Below are 17,624 nucleotides of genomic sequence, written 5' to 3' on the forward strand. Positions count from 1 at the left end.
TGCTGAACTATGGCGACTTTTTCCCAGTGAGCACAAGACTTTGAAAAAGCCTGGCCCCCTCTGATATGCAGCCATGAAGGAGGGCTGGACCAGCTGGACCTTTATGTGGAGCTTCTATTTTCTTCTGGCCTTTCACCTATGCTGACATGTAAGCTGTCTCAAAGCAGAAGCTCCCTATTGCTCAGCCCTGGGGCAGCTCCCAGGGCCTGTCTGGGCCTGGCAGGAGGACATCGGCTCAGACTGCCAGGCTGTGAGGAATGTGCAGACCTCTCAGCTGACATCTTGCAGGCTGTGCTGTAGCACTGACTCATCTTTCTCTTCCCACGGCTTGAAGCCAAGCAAGGAGAGCTTCACTCAGAGCAGGAAAGAGCATAAGCCCTTCTGCAGCCCACGACATTCTTAGGCTCCTGCCCTCAAGGCCAGCAGAGGAGACTTTGTGGTTGATTTCAGCTTTCCAGCTCTACAGGTTGTATAACTACAAGCTGGTGTACCTGGGGAACCAATAGCTCAGTGTGGTGCAGCTTAACTTGCATTTTGGGTGTGCTGGGAGATGAGGCTAAAGAACAGGGTGGGGGTTGGGGGTATACTCAAAATATAAAGTTGTAACTGGCATTAATATTAATCTTTTGACATTCAAAATAAGATTATTATAGCTTCATTGATATATAGTTGAAATACAGTAAATTGCACATTTTGAAAATGTACAGTTTGAAGAGTTTGGACATATGTATATGTCTGTGAAATGGTCATCACCATCAAGATAATGAATAGTATCATCCCCCAAAGTTTTCTTGTTCCCCCAATTCAGTTCCCAGGCAACCACCGATTTACTTTCTGTCACTATAATTTGCATTTTCTATAATTTTACATAAATGGAATCATACAGTACATGTTTTTTGGTCTGCTTTTTTTTTTCTTTCCCTTTGCATAATTATTTTGAAATCCATCCATGTCATTGCTTGAATCAATAGTTCATTCCTTTTTATTGCTGAATAATATTCCCTTATATGCTTATGCCACAATTTATCTGTTTACCTATTGATGAGCATTTGGGTTGTTTCCAGTTTTGAGCTATTATAAATAAAGCTGCTATCAGTATTCATGCCCAAGTCTTTATGTGGACAAACGCTTTCACTTCTCTTGGGGAAATACCTAGGAATGAAATGGCTGAGTCATATGGTAGGTTTATGTTTATCTTTTTAAGAAACTGCCAAATGGTTTTCCAAAGTGGTTGTACCATTTGATACTCTCACTAAAAAAAAAAAAATGACTAGTACAGTATGAAAACTCCAGTTGCTCTACATCCTCACCAACACTTAATATAGCCAGTCTTTTTAATTTTAGCCATTCTAAAAAAAAAAAAAAAGGGGGGGATATATAGGAGTAGTTCATTGTGGCTGTAATTTGCACTAAAGACATTCAAAATAAGATTTTCAGCAAGACATTACTCAAGCTATCCTGACTACTGCTTAGAAAGAGGATTTTCTAAATTCCTTTATACTGAAGCAACATACCATAGTGGTTAAGACATGGGCTTGGTACATGGGTAATGAAACATTTGTTTATATAAGCAGAAAATGAAAAACCTAAATGTCCATTAATAGACCCAAAAAAACCCAGTGCCATCAAATCGATTCCGACTCATTAGCAGTCCATTAATAGAGGGCTGGTCAGAGTATAGTATGAATGGGATGTCATGCAGCCATTTAAAAAAAAAAAAAAAAACAGGTGTATATATATGTACTGAAATGAATACATCTCTAAGGTTATATTGTTAAGTTAAAAAAAAAAATCCAGATATAGAATAGTATGTAAGGTATACTAGTATCTTAGTTACCTAGTACTGCCATAACAAAAAATACCACAAGGTAGATGTGGGTGGCTCTAAAGAACAAGAATTTATTGTCTCACAGTTTCAGAGGCTAAGAGTCAGAATTCAGGGTGTTGACAGGGCTGGCCATTCTCTCTCTCTCTCTTTTGTCTGTTGGTTCTTTCAGTTTCTAGTAGCTACTACAATCCTTGGCATTCTTTTGATACTTTTAGATGCATTTGCCCCCATTGTCAATTGGCGTCTCCCACTGTGTGTGTCTGTGTCTATACTCCCCTTTATAAGACCCCACTCAGAAGAGATTAGATTTAGGTTTCACCCTACATTGATATCACCTCATTAGCATAACAAAAGAAACCCCCTATTTCCAAATAGGGTCACATTTATAGGTACAGGGTTACGACCTCAACTTAACTTTGGAGGGACACAATTCAATTCATAACATCTACTGTTTATTTTTTTTTTTAAATAATATATGTGGTTATGATTAGATAAACACATAGTATATATCTTGAAGGATATATTTTTACACAAATAATGCGCACCTTCTATGTTTGTTTGCCAACCGTGCCCTCTTCCCACAAGGCATCTTCATAAGTGCCACTGTGACAATTTTTTTTACATGTTGCTGTAAAAAATTAGCATAGCGCACTTACAAAAATACCTTGAAGGCGGGAGGGGGCAGTTGGCAAACAAATGTAGAAAGCACATGTTATAAATTGAATTGTGCCCCTAAAAATGTGTGTCAACTTGGCTAGGCCATGATTCCCAATATTGTGTGGTTGTCCACCATTTTGGGATCTGATGTGATTATCCTATGTGTTGAAAATCCTAACCTCTATGATGTTAATGAGGCAGCATAAGAGGCAGTCAATCTCTTTTGAGATATAAGAGAGAAAAGTGAACAGAGAGAAGAGGGACCTCCTGCCACCTAGAAAGAAGTGCCAGAAGCAGAGCACATCCTTTGGACCTGAGGTCCCTGCACTGAGAAATTCCTAGACTCAGGGAAAGATTGATGACAAGGACCTTCCCCCAGAGCCAACAGAGAGAGAGAGCCTTCCCCCCTGAAGGTGGTGCCCTGAATTAGAACTTCCAGCCTCCTAGACTGCGAGAGAATAAATTTCTGTTTGCTAAAGCCATTCACTTATGGTATTTCTGTTATAGTGGCACTAGATAACTAAGACAACATGCGTTATTTGTGTTAAAAATATGGTATACAAAAAACTGGTATGAGAAATAGAAGGTAGCCACCAGAGAGGGGGACTGAGTGGCCAGGGAATAGGGGAGAAAGGAGATATTTTTTATTTCATTCTATACCCTTTTGCATTTTTAACTTTTGTGACATGTGCAGAAGCCTGGACTTTAAGTCTCAGTCCTATCAATTTGTAGTTATGTGACCTTAGAGAAGTCACTTAACCTCTCTGTGTCTTGGTTTCCTTATCTATAAATGAAAATAATAACACCTACCTCATAGGCTGGACTATGTGAAGAAGAACGGGGCATCAGGATTGGAGGAAAATTAATTAACCTGCATTATGCAAATGACAGAACCTTGCTTGCTGAAAGTGAAGAGGACTTGAAGCACTTACTGACGAAGATCAAAGGCTACAGCCTTCACTATAGATTATACCTCAACATAAAGAAAACAAATATTCTCACAACTGGACCAACAAACAACATCATGATAAATGGAGAAAAGGTTGAAGTTGTCAAAGATTTCATTTTACTTGGATCCACAATCAATACCAATGGAAGCAGCAGTCAAGAAATCAAATGACACATTGCATTGGGCAAATCTGCTGCAAAAGATCTCTTTGAAGTATTAAAAGGCTAAAACGTCACTTTGAAGATTAAGGTGTGCCTAACCCAAGCCATAGTGTTTTCAGTTGCCTCATATGAATGTGAAAGCTGGACAATGAATAAGGAAGACCAAAGAAGAACTGATGCATTTGAATTATGGTGTTGGTAAAGAATATTGAATATACAATGGGCTACCAAAAGAACGAACAAACCTGTCTTGGGAGAAGTGCAACCAGAATGCTCCTTAGAAGCAAGGGTGGCGAGACTATGTTTCACATACTTTGGACACGTTATCAGGAGGGACCAGTCCCTGGGGAAGGACACTATGTTTTTGTAAAGTAGAGGGTCAGCAAAAAAAAGGAAGACCCTCAAGGAGATGGACTGACACAGTGGCTGCAACAATGGGCTCATGCATGATTGTGAGGATCGCGCAGGACCGGGTTGTGTTTCGTTCTGTCATACGTAGGGTTACTATGAGTCAGAACCGACTTGATGACAACTAACATCAACAACAACCTCATAGTGTTGAAAGTGTTCAATAACTTAATACAGATAAAAAAAAAACATAGGATATTACTTAGCACACAATAATTATTTCATGTCACGTGAGCTACTGTTATCTCCTTTTCCCCTCCCTTTTTTTTATCATTACAAGAAACAGCTCCAGCAGCCTCAGCTTACAATGCTCTCCAGTAGAGTAGAAAAAGAACGCCTTCTGCCGACATCATGGCTAAGCCATGAGATTTGCTATTGTGTACTGAAAGGAAAACCAAAAACCAAACCTGTGGCTGTTGAGTCAATTCCAACTCAACCGTATCATGGTGACACCATATATTACAGAACAGAACTGTTCCATAGGGTTTTCGTGGCCGTAATCCTAGTGGAAGCAGATCACTAGGCCTTCCTTCTGCAGTACCATTGGGTGGGTTTGAACTATCAACTTTTAGGTTAGTAGTTGAGCATGAACAATTTGCACCACCCAGGGACCTAGTGCTGAAAGGAGGCTAAAAGAAAATCCACCCATGTCAGTCCAGAGAATTGTGGAGGCAGAAAAGAGGCTGAGCAGGAAGAGCTGGGGGTAAGAGACGTGTCCCAGGCTTCCTACTCAAGGGCTGCATGGCACCGGGGGCAGCCATATTTGAGCAAAAGTGGTGGCAAGAGAGAGATGGGCAGAGGTGGAGGCCAGAGATGCTCTCCTCAGAGCTCTCGTCTTCTCAGGTACCAAGAGTGAAGCTCACTCCTTTGCTTTGGGGTGGACAGGCTAGGCCAGGGCCTGAGGAAGACATGCCCAGGGCTCAGAGAGGCCTGCTAGAGCCAAGATGAGGCCAAAAAGCACCACAGGCTCCACCAAGCAGTGCTTTTTGCTTTTCGGTGAAGTCTGAAGGGCTCACTTCTTGATCTGAAGATGGGGAAGATGGCATAGGTCCCACAGGTCTTTAACCTCAACCAGAAGAAATCCCTTTCTGCCTACAGACTACACTCTGCCCTGACATTTTGGGTGACAAATCTATCTAAAAAGACGATCTCCTCAGAAGGCGCCCACAAAAGAAATCCCTACAAATGGTGGGCAGGTGAACCATCTGCATTTCCAGCTCTTTAAGATGCTGACTCCACAATAAAAACACTTTGCCTTCAAAAAACCAGCATGCGTTACAAATTTGCCATCAACATATGGTAGGAGTTAATAGCATGCTGTCATTAACTGAGTAATTCCAAATTCCTCCAGCCCTCCCTCCTCTTTCCCATGCTCCTATCATCCTACCCCTGCCCCCAATTCCCCTAACTCCCCCCAAACTCTAGACTAACTCGATTCCCTTCTTCCCAATCTCAGCCTGATGATTTCACTCATTCCTTAACCAGATGCTTTCAAAGCAGTGAACAGAGCCAAGCTCTAGCCAACACTCATTGACAACTCATTCACTCATCACACGGACCGGGTTGTGTTTCGTTCTGTTGTAAACAGGGTCACTACGAGTCAGAACCGACTGGATGACAGCTAACACCTAACAACAGTGTCATAGTGTTGAAAATGTTTCCTTTTGTTTATTTAAAAAAAAAAAAAAACAGTATTTAATGCTTCAGGACACAGTGAAGAATAATAGCAAAGGGGAAAAGCTGATAAACGAGTTTGTCCCATTAACTGATCTAAGCTGTCTTTCAAACGTAACAGCCCCCGCCACCACCACCACCAGTGTAACTTATAATTAAATCTTGTTTATTTCCTAAACTCTTTTAAGGAGGTTAAGTACATTTCTGAGAAAAGTACAGACTGTACCTTCACTGTCTTATATCACGTGTGTCAGGCACAACATTCCGAAGGACAAATACAACCAAGCCCTCTTAGATCTTGGAAGATACAGGCCTTCTGGTGGTGACTCATGTTGCTGAACCTGCCACACTGACCGGACAGAGCCATCCTGCAAGTGGACAACTGATCTCCACACCCCAGCCAGGGCTTTCCTCCTACAAGCAGAAATAAAGCACCTGCTATAAATTCTTGCCCAGTGCAGGACACATGTCCTTGGTCCTCAATTCAGACGGAAGTTATTTATACCCAGTACTCAAGACAGAAAGGACTACCTAATGTGTAATCCTTGAGTCCATCTGTTTCTTCACCTCCCACCTCCATTAGCAAGTACTATAGGTCCTGCTCCCAAAATATATTTTGCAAATGTCTGTTTCTCTTCATCTTCACTGCCATCATGCTAATCCAAGCTACCATTATCTCTTGCCTGGAAGACACCATAGCTTCCTCACTTGTTTCTTTGCTTTTTGATTTTGGTCTTTGCTTTTGTGTGAGATTTACTGAAAAGTTGTCTCTGTGCTTTTCTCTTCTTTGCCTCACTTCTTCCCCTTCCCCCATTTCATCTTTCAAGCAGATAGACAGATTTTATCATCCTGTGCTCTTGGAATCTAGCAAAGCTGTAAACCAGACTAAAGGCATTTCTGCATTTGCAAAAGCCTGAATCAGAGAGCACTTGTGGCTAGGTGCCCTGGAGGGTATGGGGAGAGAGAGTGTCTAGACCCAGCTTGAGGGCCAGAGATGAGATTTTCCCAGGCTGGGAAGGGAGAGTTCCATGGCTTCTGAGAGCAGTGAGGTGTCCTGCCAAGACTCCAGCAAAGGACCTCAGGAAGTGCCCAGATCAGACGGTTTGACAGCCTTGGCTACAAAGAAAGGACAATTTACCTACAGCCATTAGTGGTTCAGTGGTAGAATTCTTACCTTCCGTGCAGAAGACCTGGGTTCGACTCTCAGCCAATTTACCTCATGTGAAGCCACCATCCATCCATCAGTGGAGGCTTGTGTGTTGCTATGATGTTGAACAGGTTTTAGTGGAGCTTCCGGATTAAAGATGAACTAGGAAGAGAGGCCTAGTGACCTACTCCTGATAATCAACCAGTGAAAACCCTGATCCATAAAGAGCCTGATCCATAAGCAGTCATGGAGGTGGTGCAGGACCCGACAGTATTTCATTCTGTTGTGTGTGGGGTTGCCATGAGTCGAGCCGACTCAATGGTCACTAACAACAATACTCTTGCAGCCAGGGTACAGAATCATGAAAAGAACCGTCCTAGTCCTAAACAGCCAGGGCACATGTTGTAACCAGGCCAACTAGAGGCCTATGTTTTGAGTACCAATTAAGAATTCCCTTGCGATCCTGAAAGGGGAAGGCATCTCAATAAGAACTTGCCAGGAAGGAGCAAGTTGCCAGGATGGGGGCTGTGATGGATTGAACTGTATCTCCAAAAAATATCTTATAAATTCTAACCTCTATACTTGTGAATGTAATCCCATTGGGGAATAGGGTTTTCTTTGTTAATGAGGACATATTAGTATTAGGGTATGTCTTAAATCAATCTCTTTTGAGATGTTAAAGAGTGGATTAAGCAAGCAAGCACCAATGGAGGGGAAGATACAGGCCACATAATCGCCAAGGAACCTAGGAGTAGAACCCGAAAAGAGTCAAGGACCTTCCCTCAAAGTGGGCAGAGAGAGAGAGAGATTTCCCCCAGAGCTGCCACCCTGAATTTGGACTTCTAGCCTCCTAAACTGTAAGGAAATAAACTTCTGTTTGTTAAAGACACCCACTTGTGGTATTTCTGGTATAGCAGCACTAGATAACTAATACAGGGGCTGAAGGCAGAATTAGGTTGAGCTACAGGAAGTAAGTGATGCTTCTTGAAGACCTAAGTGTGGATCAAAATTCATATCTACTACATACTTAGGGTGACCAACCATGCCAGTTTGTTTGGGACCAAGAAGTTTTCTGGGACACAGGACTTTCAGTCTTGGGTAATCTGGGATGAGTTGCTCACCCTATTTCAGCCCCTGAAATTCCTTCTACAAACAGTAAATTTAAAAAAAAACTAAGTCAGATCATGTTACATCCCTTTGTTGTTGTTGTTCTTGTTCGTTGCCGTCAAGTCAGTTCCAAGTCATGGAGACCTCACGTACAATAGAAGGAAATGTGCCCAGTACTGCATCATCTTCATGATCATTGGTACATCTGAGTACCTTTTTGCAACTATTGTAAAAATGCAGTGCCTTCTAACCTAGGGGAGCTCATCTTCCAGAACTATGTCAGACAATATTGTGTTGTGATCCATAGGGCTTTCATTGGCTGGTTTTCAAAAGCCGATCATCAGGCCTTTCTTCCTAGCCCATCTTAGTCTGGAAGCTCTGATGAAACCTGATCACTGTGGGTGACCCAGCTAGTATTTGAAATACTGGTGGCATAGGTTCCAGCACCGCAGCAACACACAAGCCACCGCAGTATGATAAACTGATAGATAAAGTGGTGGTTGTGTCCCTTATTCAAATCCAAAGTCCTTACCATGGCCTCTAAGGCCCTTCTGATCTGAGTCCTGCCTCCCCTCCCACCTCATCTCATTCTGCTCGTGTAATGCTCCTCACTTCCCTCCTTTCCACCCAACCACTCTGCCTTCATTCAGCCCTCCAGCAGGCCAGGTTGATTCCCGTCTCTCAACCTGTCTCTTGTTGTTCCTTCTGCCTAGACCACCTTTCCTCTCTTCCTTCTGAGTCTTCCCAAAGCTGAGCCCTCCCATCCTATACCTCATTAACATAACAAAGAAACCCCTATTCTCAAATGGGATTACATCCAATAGGATGGGTGTAGTATAGGAATCCTCCTGCAGATCTCAACTCAGAGAAACCCTCTCCCGCCACCCTCTCTAAAGGACCCTTCAGCACCCTGGCCCCAGTCCTTCTTTCTGATATCACTGTCTTTAATTAGCTCATGGTACTTACCACGAGCTGAAATTAGCTCAGTTGTCTGTGTACCTGTCTGTTGTCTGTCTCCCCTTAAGCACGTGAGCACTACAAGGGCAAAAACTTGGCTTGTTTACTACCCCATTCTAGACTTTTGCTCAGAGCTTTGCATAAAGTCGGTGGACAATAAATAGTTTTGGCTGACTGCACAAAGAGTCAATTTTTTTCTTGTGCCCTTTCTTTTTCTTGTGTTAACAAAGAAGAGCAGTCAATAAGCAGATTATATTTTTTGAGACCAACACTTTGGTGGATCAAATGAAAACCAGTGGTTCATCCTGCTTAGTCTTGGGGTTTATTTAGAATAAGTATTGTTTTCATCTTCTTAGTGAACATTATAACCAGTTTCCCTTTATTCCAATCCTCTTTTGGAATTTTCTTTCTAATCTCTCTCACGTATATAAAGAACCTAGCACAGATAAAAGAGGAGAAAAAATAAATACAGAACAGTGAGGCATATAGCACAAAGTAAGACGGTTAAAAACAAGTCAAAATATATCAAAAAGCACAGTAAATTGAGCTGTCCTTAATTTTCCAGTTAAAATTACGAGATTATCAGCTTGAATAAAGAATTTTAGCTATGAGCTCTTTACGTGGAACACACCTACAACAACAAAAAAAAAACAACAAAAAGGTATGAAAAAGTTGAAAATTAAAGAACAGGAAAAGATAGATCAGGCAAACACTAACCAAAAGAAAGATGGTATCAAACAAAATAGATTTTTAAGCCAAAAATATTATTAGTGATAAAGAGGATCGCAATATATGGCAAAAGTTTTAATTTACCGGGAAAATGTAACAATTCTAAACCTGTATACCAGTACCAATACCTGTTGCTGTCAAGTTAACCTGACGCATGGTGACCCCATGTTTTTCAGACTAGAATTGCACTCCATAGGGCTTTCAATGGCTGATTTTTTGGAAGTAGATCATCAGGCCTTTCTTCCGAGCTCTGGGTGGACTCTATTCTCCAACCTTTCGATTAAAAGTCATGCACATTAACTTTTGCACCAGCCAGGGACCATAACATGTGTAGTACCTATTAAAATAGCCTCAAAATACAAAAAAGCAAAAATGGCACACTACAGGAAAAAATTAACTCACCGTAACGGTGAGAGATTTTGATATTCCTCCATCAAGTATTGTAAGCCAAACACACACACACACACACACACAAAAAAAAAAAAAATTAGGAAGATTTGAAAAAGAGTAATTAGCAAGTATGACTTAATTTTTTCACATAGTATTGGGAAACAATTCTTCATTGATCTCTCTCGTTTCTATGTATCTTAAAAGTAGAAACACTGACAACTTTTATTCTGGGCTATCTATTCAAGAATGCTTGTATAGTGAACAGCCTTGGAAGATGGAGATAGTGTCTCCTTCTGAAGCAGAGGGTAAGTTTGTTCATTATCCACATAATAACAATTATGTCTCCCTATTTTTTTTTTCTAGGGCAAAGTTCGAGCAGGCTTGCTTATAGTCCATTATAAAAAACTGAGGCTTCCTAAACTTGGGGCTCTTCAGCTATGAAGCAACCCCATGTGTGCCCAGCATCACCTGGACTCTCCACATCACCCCTGTGGGACCAGGGGGACAAGGGAACAGCACAACCATGAAGTTCAGCCTGCTTATTGTGACGTGAGTAATAAAGCCTTTCATCTCTGATCCACAAGTCTCATGTCTTCTGTTAGCATCCGTAAAACTGTGGCAGGCTAAAGCACAAGACAGCAAGTAAGATAAAATATCAGATCCTTCTCTGTTCTTGAGGCCTAAAACCTAGCACCTACAGTAGACAATACACCATCTTCTCAAGCAAAACATAGAACATGAACAAATTACGTAGCAAAGTGCCTGCCCCATGAAAGGCATTCAATAAATGTTAGTTCTCATTTCCCTCCAGTATTCCTACTGTGCTTCTCTGAGTAGTCTGCAGCGTCAGGGAAGAAATGAATCAGTAAACAAAAATCTTAAACTAATGTTACAGTCTGAGACATGACTCTGTCCATCCCAAGCATAAAATGGGAGCATGGGGAGCCACAGTGACATAGGCCAGCCCCTTCTGCGTTGGCCCTCGGTTGTGTGACTTCACTATTTGATTTGAGGCAAGGCCACTCCCAGTAATGCAAATATTGCATATTTGTATTCAAAGGTAAGGACACTTTTCAAAGGTCCTATAGAAATTAAATCTGTATTATTAACCGTTACAACCTAGATCAGCAACAACCTGACTTATTAAGTCATTACAAATTCATGTTTTTAAGGAATTTCTGAGAATGAGACATTTCTTCATCCCTGCCTCCTCCCAGAGGTATGAAGACTTAATTAATCTTGGCCTAGTTCTATTTTTTCTGACACTGGCTTATTTCTGTAGCAAATTTTACTATACCACCTATAGGCTCAGAGAGAGAGGAAACACGTGTGTGAGGCTCCAGCCCTACGCTGGAAAGCTCATTCTTAATTGACTGGAGCAGGATCACTTTCAGCAAACTCTCAGCTTCCAGTGTACAAGAATCTAGGTGACTAACAGGAAAGCTCCAAGTCCTACCCCCAGTCTTGTAGCCATACTCCAGGGAGGTGGGGGTCTAGTGGATCAGGCCTTGGATATATGGAGGGAAAGCTGATAACAGCCTGATATACCCATTTCCAAATCAGCCCAGCCATGTGTAGTCAAACGGAACTGGGCCTTTTTAGACAGCTTGCTCTTGATTGTACTGTATTTGTGACACTCTCAGCTTATAACGGCAGCCCCTTAAATCGCAACTCCAATGCTAAAGCACTGGTATATGGGATAGGGTAGCTGTTACTGAACATTTCATGGGGAAGAAGTGATGTTATTCCGTACTTACTCAGAAAAGCTTACTATGTATAGATTCTTCCCCCAGATTCATTTCCCTAGAGCATTTCCTCCTTCCTTCTCTCTCTGCTTCCCAAATCTCCCCCTTGCCTCTCAAATGAAACCAGCTCCAGCGTCCTCCCCCATTGCCCCTCTCTAAATCCAAGGCCTCGTGGGTACTCCACTCAGCAAATCTAAAGCCAAACCAAGCAGTCCATCTACTTGTTTTGTCAAACCCACTCCTGGAGAATCCCACTCCCTTCTATTACATGGTAATAGTCGAATGCAAGATCTACGGGATTTGCAACACTGCAGACTTCTTAGCTGGACTCCTGCCCTTACAAAGATTCCCCACATGGATGTGCTCTCTGACTTCAGAGGTTTTCTGCATCCATTATTGTATTCAGTTCCTCATTCAAATAAGAAGATTGAGGAGCAGAGAGATTAAATAAATTGCTGGGGCTTACCCAGCTAGTAAGTGGTGGAGCCTGGTTTTCAGCCAAGGTCTCCTAACTTGAAGTCAAGTGCTTCTTCCACTTATTTAAATAATCTCAGCAAGGGAGATGTCTGTGAAGTCAGCAAGTTTTCTAACCATTGAAGCTCCTAGGGTAGCTCTGGTTCCCATTAGTTTTCAGGGAAGACGAATGAAAATGACTGGTGGATTTCTTGGTCTGGATCCCAAGCAAATTAAACTTAAGGTGTCTTGTAATGCATACTCAGTGAACATCTAGAAAATGATGATTGCCTGATCAACCTATCTGTGGTATAGTTTTCCATTCTAGTAAGTGGAAACTATTCATTCACTCACTCTTCCATTCAACTTGTATTGAGCAGGGAATGAGACATGGTCTCTGTCCTTGAAGAGTCCTCAGTCTTATAGGAGACTGGGGATGGGCCAGGAGAATGGGGATTGGCAGATTAACCACTAACACAATGTGATCCGTCCCCAAACACCAAGACAGCATGATCCATAATTAATGCTGCTGAGAGGAGACCTCACAGAGGAGGTGACATTTGAGAACTTAGCTGGGTCTAGAATAATTTTCTCAGGTGGAAAGTGAGGAGACTTACAGCTTCCAGTTTGCAGATGCCCAAGGTGTAAAGTTTCCGTGGTTGTTCTGGATCCCAGGTCACCCCAGCCTGTGCCACATGTGACCCAAATTTGTCCTCAGTGCTATTACAGTTGTGTTTTAAGGTGGTGGTGGTGATGGTGGAGGTAAGGTCTGTGTCATATCTTCCCAGGCCCCTAGGAAAGATCCTGTGGTTCTGTTGCCCAGGAAGATTGTGATGATTTTGCTGACACACCCAGTGACTAAAACCCCCAAATCAAACTCCCTGCTGTCAAGTTGATTCTGACTCATAGTGACCCTATGGGTCCAAGCAGAGCTGTCCCATAGGGTTTCCAAGGTTATAAATCTTTATGGAAGCAGACTGCCACATCTTTCTCCCACAGAGTGGCTGGTGGGTTCAGATCACTGAGCTTTCAGTTAGTAGCCGAGTGCATAATCACTGAGCTACCAGGGCTCCTTTTCCAGTGACTACTGTCCACTTAGTGTAAAGAAGGCAGCAACTTGCAAATCTTCTCCGTCTACCAGACTACTACAAACCATCATAAGATGCGGGTGGGGTGGGGTGGGGAGGGACTTAAGAAATGCAATGGAAAACACCAACAATGAATGCCCAACAGCTAAGGCTGGTCTTTAGCCAGGGCTTGTCCAGAGCCATGATAGAGACCTGGGGGTGTCCAGTGTATTAGATGAGCAGTAAGGAGCTCTCTGAGGCTGTGTTCTGGCAAGAACTCACTAAAGTTTTCATTGGAGAAAAAAAAAAAACACTATGGTCGGAAGTATGGACAAAATTACAGGAATCCAAAGAGAGCGAAGTACCCAGGAGCCAGCAACAGTGGAAGCGTGAACAGTTCTAGGCTCAAGGACCAGGGGAGGGACAATGCCACCTGCAGGGCTCAATCTGATCACTTGACAGAGCTGAGTTGGGGCAGATGAGAGCTTCTGCAAGGAGGGAGTGTATGTATGTATTTGAAGAGATGGGGATAAATGCCTAGCCCTTTCTGTCCTCCTGTGTTCCCAACTTCTGCTGGTGTCTCCCAATGACCTAACCCAACTGGAAGCCAGAAAGTAAGGGAACATGGGTGATGTGGTCCATATTCTCAGCATCCCACTCCCATGGCAGATGAGGGTAAAAGAAGGGATGACAAATGGAATATAACTATCACCCCCAATGCAGGAAAGCAGGAGCCGCTGTTGGGTAAGATAACTCATGAATCAGTGGGGGCAGAGATATATTAGCTGATCTCCAAGGTCCTACTTAAGCTAAATCCCAGAGTCTGCCACTCTTTGAAAAAAGGATAAAACATGCATCTCAGAGAAACTGCCAGAAACCTACATGTGTCCAGAAGACACTTCTGATGCACTACAGAAGGACAGCTGGAGATGGGAGACAGCTGTTTCAGCCATGGGCAGCAGGACATCCTCCAGCTCTGCAGCAGGTCTGTTGCCTCCCTGAGCCCAGGTCCTCTGGCCCCTGAAAAGGGATAGATTTTTGCTAAAACCTACAGAGTAGGGAGAACTCAGAAAACCTACCCATCATGACTCAAGTCCACTTTATAGCAGATGTTAGAGTATGTTGCCTGAATGTCATCCTTCAAAGTGTCCCCAAAACACACTTGGTTCTCTCAGGTGCATATGTGGCTCTATAATTCATGACTTTATTGAAATGTTTCCTTAATTTGCCACAGGGTCCCAAATTTACCTACATCACAACTCAGACTAGCAGAGAAAACAGCTTTTTAAATTTCACATGGAGGTAGATCTGATCTTCCTAACCAGCCACAACCCATTCAGCAAAAAAAGGAAAGCAAAATGACTTTAGCCCATTCAAGAGACTTAGTCTGGTGCATTAATTTAAATAAATTCTCTAGACAGCATTCTGACTCTTGGGGTGAAAATGTTCAGCTTCTGTTATAGATTAAATTGTGTATCCCCAAAATATATGTTGAAGTCTTATATGTCCCTGTTTGGAAACAGGGGCTTTCTTTTGTTATGTTAATCAGGACATACTGGAGTGTGGGTGGGTTCTAAACCTAATCTCTTCTGAGTGGTGTCTTATAAAAAGAGAAAACAGAGAGATACACACGGGGGAAGACAGACGCTGTCTATAAGCAGCCAAGGATTCAAGGAATGCCAAGAAACACTCAAGGCCAAAGAAGCTGAAAGAGATAAGGAGGTTTCCCTAGAAGATCTGAGAGAAAGCCTAGCTCTGCTGACACCCTGAATTTGGACTCCTAGCCTCCAAGATTATAAGCCAGTGAATTCCTATTCTCTAAGGCCACCCACTTTTCGCTTTTTTTTTTGCTATGGCGCCCCTAGGTAACTAACTAGCTTCTGGCTGAGTTACTCAGTCAGCTTTCTACTTCCACTCCTCCTTCCTCTCTGCAGAATGGCATCTAGGATACGAGACTCATCTGTGCAGGGACAGATTGTCCAATAGGCAAGGTAAGCACGTGCTTACCTTGCTTACTACATCATCGGTAGTGAAATCGTTCTCTATAAATTGGTAAGTAAGCACAAGTAAGCCCATGGTTACCTTGCTTAGTGGGTCATCCACCTCTGTCAGGGATTGTACATTTGAAAAGAGGCTTCCATGTGCTGTGGAATTGGGAGAGAGACAGATGCCAGCCATACCAAAAGCAGAATCTTTGATGTGATAAAAAAAAGTGTGAAATAGTTCACAACAAATGATCTGGTAAATAAGCTAAGTACCGTCCTTACTTTGCCTATTGGATAATCCGCCCCTGCAGCTGTGGCTTGTGTCCTCGTGGCAGAGGCATGGGTCCTTGGGTCTGTGAGGTGGCTCTGATCCTCCCTGGTCTCCACAGTGATGCCCTTGGTTGCTGGAATTTCCCAGCTGAAGGCAACAACTGGTTTAACTTTGTCCTGGCTCCAAGCATCTGCTTTCAGTGAATGGGTACTGGGGAACCTTCGAGGTCTGATCTAGGAGGTACTTGGGCTTGGTGTGGCTAGGGTGTTGCCAAGCATGTTTATTTTTCAAGCTCAGATGAGGCCTGTGCTGGGTGGTCTGTGACAGAGCCTACACCCAGCCCTACAGCAAACCAGGAGTCAGCTGGCCTCAGCTGCTGAGAAGCCCCACTGTCAGCTGGGGTTCAAGGTGTCTGGGCTGCACTCTGGACTTCCTGAATGGGCCCCTTCACCCCCACTCCTCATATGATTCACCTCAAAACCCCTGGGCTTCTGGCCCAGCCCAGCCCAGAGCTGGGGAGTGGACCACAGCCCAGAGGGTGCTAGCCAAGATCACTCTGGGTTCACCCAGCTTATGGCCCTGGAGGAGAAATCTCAGCTCTCCTGAGAAGCAGTAGGTGCCAGAGGGCTGTGGGCTGGCCTGACTGCAATGTGGCAGAGGCTCGCTGCTCCAGAAATGCCCTTCTCCAGTCCACCTTCAGGTGTTAGGTCTCATAGTAAATAAAGCTGGTACTGAATGCATCCACAAAGCCAGATCACCCCCACCAATCGGGAGGGGGAGGCAGAAGTTAACAGCTAAAAAAAAAAAAAAAAAACCATCAAAATGTTAGTAAGTCTATCATTTTTACATTTACACTTCAGAGTCCTGTTTGGGCCTCAAAGTTCCGAATCCAGCCCCCCCCAACAACAAGCTCTTTCTGCTCAGAGGCTCAACTCGCAGCAACAGCACACCTTGCTTCTTTGAACTTTGTCATATTGGTCACTCGGTTTAACGCGCATTTCTGAGCACTGCTCTCTGCCGGATGTCGGATGTCGAGAACATAGAAATGAGGAAAGGCTCCGTTCCTGACCTGAAGGAGTTCACAGCAGGGGCAGATTACACAATAGGCAAGGTAAACACAGTGATTACCCTGCTTACCAGATCATCTGTAGGGAACAATTTCACATTTTTTTTTTACCACATCAAGGATTCTGTTTCTAAGTATGACTGGCATCTGTCACTCCTCCAACCCCACAGCACCTGCCTACAGAATCAAAGCCTCTTTTCAAATTTACCGTCTCTGACAGGGTCCGCGTACCCAGTGAGCAAGGTAAGCACGGCCTTGTTTGTGCTTACTTATAATCTGTAGTGAACAATTTCACGTGTTTTCACCGCATCCCTCAGCCTGCATTGCCTCCAGCTTTGATGCTTTGGGGCATCCCAAGGGCATCAGACATCGGGGCCTACCACTCATCCGGTGGGTGGGGGGGAGGCTAAGTCTGGTTCCGCTGTTGTTTTCAGGCCCAGTCCCCATGGACTCCGCCCCCTATGGGAACAAGTGCCTCTTGACCCAGAGGAAGGGCTCTGTTCCAGGGGTCTCTGTGCCCTGTGGACTGCAGGAGCTGCGGCAGGAGAGTGGAATGCATCTGGGAGACCCAGGCACTGGGGGCTTGGGCCCTGGCAAAGGCCCATCCTCACTGTGGGGCAGGGCAAACTGAAAGCTTATATGTGGGTCTGAACTGGCAGCAAATGGAAGACCAGGTGAAAGGGCTCCATTAAAAAGCTTTAATGATGGGACTACTATGGAGCATGGCAGAATGAAGGGGATTAGTGTAAGGTTACCAGATTTAGCAAATAAAAATACAGGATGCCCAGTTAAATTTGAGCTTCAGATAAACAATGAATAATTTTAGTATAGATACTTAATAGCCATACTTAAACCAAACTTGTTGCCATCAAGTCAATTCCAACTCATAGTGACCCTATAGGACAGGGTAGAACTGCCCCATAGGGTTTTCAAGGAGAAGCTGGTGAGTTCAAACTACTGACCTTTCAGTTAGCAACCGAACTCTTAACCACTGTGCCAGTGTTTGGGACATGTGGTTTCTCTTAGTTGC

Source organism: Loxodonta africana, chromosome 12 (assembly GCF_030014295.1).
Source record: "Loxodonta africana isolate mLoxAfr1 chromosome 12, mLoxAfr1.hap2, whole genome shotgun sequence".
NCBI lineage: Eukaryota > Metazoa > Chordata > Mammalia > Proboscidea > Elephantidae > Loxodonta > Loxodonta africana.